This window comes from Ailuropoda melanoleuca, chromosome 2 (assembly GCF_002007445.2).
Source record: "Ailuropoda melanoleuca isolate Jingjing chromosome 2, ASM200744v2, whole genome shotgun sequence".
NCBI classification, from domain to species: Eukaryota; Metazoa; Chordata; class Mammalia; order Carnivora; family Ursidae; genus Ailuropoda; species Ailuropoda melanoleuca.
This window is the reverse complement of record NC_048219.1, coordinates 89,411,301-89,417,837: the sequence shown is the minus strand read 5'-3', so window position 1 is coordinate 89,417,837 and position 6,537 is coordinate 89,411,301.

The following is a 6,537-nucleotide window of genomic DNA, read 5'->3' as shown; positions in this document are numbered from 1 at the left end:
ACCAAGATACCAGCCAATAGGATCCAACACTACATTAAAAGGATTATTCACCATGACCAAGTGGGATTTATTCCTGGGATGCAAGTGTGGTTCAACATTCACAAATAAATCAATGTGATATGTCACATTAATAAAAGAAAGGACAAGAACCATATGATCCTCTCAAAAGATGCATAAAAGCATTTGATAAAATACAGCATCTTTTCCTGATTAAAATTCTTCAAAATATAGTATTAGAGGGAGCATACCTCAATATCATAAAAGCCATCTATGAAAAGCCCACAGAGAATATCATTCTAAATGGGGAAAAACTGAGAGCTTTTCCCATAAGGTCAGGAACATGACAGGGATACCTACTCTCACCACTGCTGTTCATCTTAGTACTAGAAGTCCTAGCCTCAGCAATCAGAAAACAAAAAGAAATAAAAGGCATTCAAATTGGCAAAGAAGTCAAACTCTCACTCGTTGTAGATCACATGATACTTTATGTGGAAAACCCAAAGAAACTTCACCCCAAAATTGCTAGAAATCATACAGCAATTCAACAACGTGGCAGGATATAAAATCAATGCACAGAAATCAGTTGCCTTTCTATAAACTAACAATGAGACAGAAGAAAGAAAATTAAGGAGTCAATCCCATTACCAATTGCAACAAATACCGTAAGATACCTAGGAATAAACCTGGCAAAAGAAGTAAAGGATATGTACTCTAAAAAGTACAGAACACTTACTGAAAGAAATTGAGGAAGATACAAAGAAATGGAAAAACATTCCAAGCTCATGGATTGGAAGACTAAATATTGTTAAAATATCCATACTACTCAGAGCAATCTATACATTCAATTCAATCCCTATCAAAATACCATCGATATTTTTCACAGAGCTGAAACAAATAATCCTAAAATTGTGTGGAACCAGAAAAGACCCCAAAGAGCCAGAGGAACATTGAAAAAGAAAACCAAAGCTGGAGGCCTCACTGTTTATAGCAGCAATGTCCACAATAGCCAAACTGTGACAAGAGCTGAGATCATCAACAGATGTTGTCCATCAACAGATGAATGAAGAAGATGTGATATATGATGTGATACACACACACACACACACACACACACACACACAATGGACTATTAGCCATCAGAAAGGATGAATACTTACCACTTACACTGACATGGATAGAACTGGAAGGTATTATGCAGAGTGAAATAAGTCAATCAGAGAAATAATTATCATATGGTTCACTCATATGTGGAATTTAAGAAACTGCACAGAGCATCATAGGGGAAGAGAGGGAAAACTGAATGGGAATTCATCAGAGAGGGAGAAAAACCATGAGAGACTCTTAACTATAGGAAACAAACTGAGGGCTGCTGGAGGGGAGGTGTGGGGAGTTTGGGGTAATTGGGTGATGGGCATTAAGGAGAGCACATGATGTGATGAGCACTGGGTGTTATACACAACTGACGAATTCTTAAACTCTACATCTGAAACTAATGATATACTGTATGTTGGTTAATGGAATTTAAATAAAACAATACTATCAAATTGAATACACAGTACATTAAAAGAATCATTTACCATGATTAAGTGGGATTTATTCCTGTTTCAATATTCACAGATCCATCAACATGATAGACCATATTAATAAAAGAAAGGATAAGAACAATTGATTCTCTCAATAGATGCAGAAAAAGCATTTGATAAATACTGCATCCATTCTTGATAAAAACCCTCCACAAAGTGGAATCGATGGAATATACCTCAACATCATAAAGCCCATATAAGAAAGACCCACAGCTAATATCATCCTCATTAGGGAAAACTGAGAACTTTTTCCTCTACAGAAGGAACACAACAGGGATGTCTACTGCCACCATTGTTATTTAACATAGTATTGGAAGTCCTAGCCTCAGCAATCAGACAACACAAAGAAATAAAAGGCATCCAAATCACCAAGGAAGAAGTCAAACTTTCACCATTCACAGATGACATGATACTCTGTGTAGAAAACCCAAGAGGCTCCACCAAAACATTCCTAGAACTGATACATGAATTCAGTAAAGTTGAAGAATACAAAATCAATGTACAGAAATCTGTTGTATTTCTATACACCAATAATGAAGCAGCAGAAAGAGTAATCAGTGAATCAATCCCATTCACAACTGCACCAACAACCATAAGATAACTAGGGATAAACCTAACCAGAGACGTAAAATATTTGTACTCTGAAAACTACAGAACACTTATGAAAAAAAAAATGAAGAGGACACAAAGAAATAGAAAACCATTCCACGCTCATGGATTGCAAGAAGAAACATTGTTAAAATGTCTACTCTATCCAAAACAATCTACACATTTAATGCAATCCCTATCAAGACACCACCAGCATTTTTCACAGAGCTAGAACAAACAATCCTAAAATTTGTACAGAACCACCAAAGACTCCAAACAGTCAAAGCAGTCCTGAGAAAGAAAAACAAAGCTGGAGGCACCACAATTCCAGATTTCAAGCTATATTACAAAGTTATAATCATCAAGACAGTATGGTACTGGCACAAAATAGACGCATAGATAAATGGAACAGAACAGAAAATCCAGAAAGGGACCCACAACTCTATGGTCAACTAATCTTCTACAAGCAGGAAAGAATATCCAATGGAAAAAAGACAGTCTCTTCAACAAATGGTAGGAAAACTGGACAGCCACATGCAGAAGAATGAAACTGCCACTTTCTTACACGATACTAAAAAAATAAATTCAAAATGAATGAAAGACCTCAATGTGAGACAAGAATCCATTCAAATCCTAGAGGAGAACACAAGGAGCAAGCTCTTTGATCTCAGCTGCAGCAACTGCTTCTAGACAAGTCACCAGAGGCAAGGGAAACAAAAGCAAAAATTATCAGGACTTCATCAAGATAAAAAGCTTCTGCACAGTGAAAGAAACAATCAACAAAACTAAAAGGCAGCCTATGGAATGGGAGAAGATATTTCCAATAACATATCTGATAAAGGGTTAGTATCCAAATCTAGAAAGAATTTATCAAACTCAGCACCCAAAAAACAAGTAATCCAGTTAAGAATAGGCAGAAGACATAAATAGACATGTTTCCAAGGAGGACATCCAGATGGCCAATAGACACCTGAAAAGATGCTCAACATCACTCATCACCAGGGAAACACAAATCAAAACCATGATGAGATACCACCTCAAACCTGTCAGAATGGTTATAATTAACAACACAGGAAGCAACAGGTGTTGGCGAGGATGCAAATAAAGGGGAACCCTCTTATACTGTTGGTAGGAATGCAAACTGATGAAGCCACTCTGATAAACAGTATAGAGGTTCCTCAAAAAGTTAAAAATAGAGCTACCCTACAACCCAGCAATTCACTACCAGGTATTTACCCATAGGATATGAAAATACTGATTCAAAGGGATACTTGCACTCTGATGTTTATAGAAGCATTATCAACAATAGCCAAATTATGCAAAGATTCCAAATATCCATCAACTGATGAATGGATAAAGAAGATTCAGCCATCAAAAAGAATGAAATCTTTCCATTTTCAATGACATGGATGGAGCTAGAGAATATTATGCTAAGCAAAATAGGTCAGTCAGAGAAAGACAAATACAATATGGTTTCACTCATATGTGGAATTTAAGAAACAAAACAGATGAATATGGTGGGGGGAGTGGGGGAATAAAAGAGAGGCAAACCAGGAAATAGACTCTTAACTGTGGAGAACAAACTGATGGTTACTGGAGTGGAGGATGGTGGGGGGAATGGGTCAAATAGGTGATGGGAATTAAGGAAGGCACTTGTGATGAGCAGTAACTATCATATATAAGTGATGAATTATTAAATTCTACACCTGAAACTGATTTTACACTGTATATTAACTAACTGGAATTTAAATTAAAAACTTGAAGAAAAAAACCACAATAATAATGGAATGCTTTCTTTCTCTCCGTGCAAGCATTAAATATTGAGAAGAACTGAATGACACAATTACTAAGATATAAAGAACTTTTTGATCATATGCATATATTTTTTTCACCTGATTCTTTTTATTTTTTTTAAATGTGGCTACCATATGCGGGGATGGGTTAGCCCGGTGATGGGTATTAAGAAGGGCATGTATTGCATGGAGCACTGGGTGTTATATACAAACAATGAATCATGGAACACTACATCAAAAACTTATGATGTACTGTATGGTGACTAACATAACATAATATTTAAAAAAAAGAAAGACATCTATTTATTTTTTATTCATTTTGTTGACTCTTGCAAAGCTCATAATCCCCAGTCACATTGCCTATATTGTGTGAAATGGATGGGTTTTCAGGGATACTCAGGGCTGAAGCCTCCCTCCAAAGCCCAGCCAACCTCTTCCACCAGTACTTCGCTTTCATATAAAGGGCAGGTACACTGCACTGCTTCCCCCTGGTGGTGGTGAGGACTAATACCTCTAAAGGAGCTTCTGCAGGAGGGCTTTGGCTCCATTGCACAGGCATGGCCCTGTGGATGCCTAATTATCTCACCTGGAAAAGTGTATTTCTGGACCAGTCTTCGTGGAGAGGCAGGAAGATAGACATCCTCCCCTCAAGGCAGGAAACAGCAATCTACACTTCTGGGGGCCCTGAGACCAAGGCAGTGGCCCGCCTTTGTCCTGGCCACACACAGGAACATGGAATTCATCTCCCAAGATGGATGTAGACCCCTCAGCTGTGTGGAGTGTCCTCAGTGCTCCCCACTCACACATGAACAATACATCTCTGGGAAGTGACAGAGTTTGGGGTGGAAAGGGAACCTCCTATTCTGACATAGTTCCATGTAACAGAGGGAGAAAATTAAAAAGCTAAAGTAGCCAAATGGCTTTGTCTCTATTGTCTGCCTGAGTAATAAGAGGTTTGCAGATTCCCAAGGCCTAGTTCTTCTAGAGGGGTTGAGGATTAGGGATGGGCCTGTTGAAACAGATAAGGCAGACTCTCAAAGCAGCATCACCTAGTATGACTGAAAGTGTTTCCTGAAACTTCTTCTTAGAGCACTAAACAGATCTCCAGGGGAAGAGACTCCCCATTCCATGGTGCTATCAGGGCAGCTGAGGACATGGCTCTGGGTGAAATGTTGAGGGGACACTTGTTCTAGTGTACCTGGGATTCTCTGGAGAAGAACTAACATCACAAAGATAAAAAAAAAATGGAGCCAACTTGAAGAGCACTGCCTGTTGGAGAAGAGTCCTGGGGACAATACAGTAATGCATACCATGGGAAGTCTCCACTCTCCTGTCTAGAAAAGAAATCAACCGAATTATGGTAACTAGCCAGTCAGGTGCTTCTCTGGACCCAGGGTTTTGCCTGCATTTTGTATAATCCTATACAGAGCAGTCAGGAGTTCAGTCAATGCATGTTTTAAAATGTCTTAAGTAAAGTAAAAAATCCTTTTTTAAAATTAAGAAAATTTAGTTACGAACCACTATATGTTGATCATGGAGATATCATAAAAGGCACAAGCAAAGACACAAGTACAAAAAACATCAATAATATTTTGCCCAGAGATTTATTTAATCGTTATTTAATCCCTTCCAGATCTTCTATATGCAAATTACTATATAAGTATCTATAGGAAAATGTATGTCTATACTGATATGTGCAAACTTATATGCAAAATATATCTATAAATTATATGTATGTAAAAGATAAATTATGCATCGATATGTAAAGCATATAAATCATACTTATATAAAATTATATATGCATGTATATAAATATACACATTATACGAACATGTATGGTTACGGAATAGCTTCCATGTATTCTGTTCCATTGGTCTATTTTCAGTTATTTAGAGCATCCCATGTCAGTAGAGTCAAACCTCACATCTTATAAGAATTGTGCCGTCGATACAGATGTACCTATAATAGTTACCTTACCTATAAAATGGAGAAAATAGTGGTTTCTCCTCATAGTTAGTAGTTGTGAGGATAGATAAATCCTTGCATATAAAAGTATACATATATCTGGCACATGGCATGGTCAGCACTCAAAAAATGTTAAGAACTAAATTTAGAAAGCAAAGAACATTTGAAGAAGGAGAAGATACAAATGGTCCTAAACAGCCTGACCATGGCCCAGGATAGAAGATTCTCAGGGGCTGGGCTTTCTTCCTATGAACATAATTGTGGCTTTTAGCAGCTGCTCTGGGCCATGGCTCAACTATGGCCATTTCCATGCCAAAGAAAACCTAAGGATTAGGGCTGAACATCTGAGTATTACTCTCAAAGTACCCACGTAAGACCAACTCTCTCCTCTGTCTCCCAAGCCCCTGATCTATCAGGACAAAATCAGTTTCTGTGTCTCAAGACTGTCAGGCTGTTACCTAAGAAGAGAGTAGTGAGTGGACCTCTAATTGGCTATTTTCCCCAAGACTTGGGCAGGGAAATGGAGAATGTTTGTGGATGGCAAGGACATAGTCAACGCTTAGTGCCTCAGCTATGGCATCGGACTTAGAGAAGCACATGTAACAAAC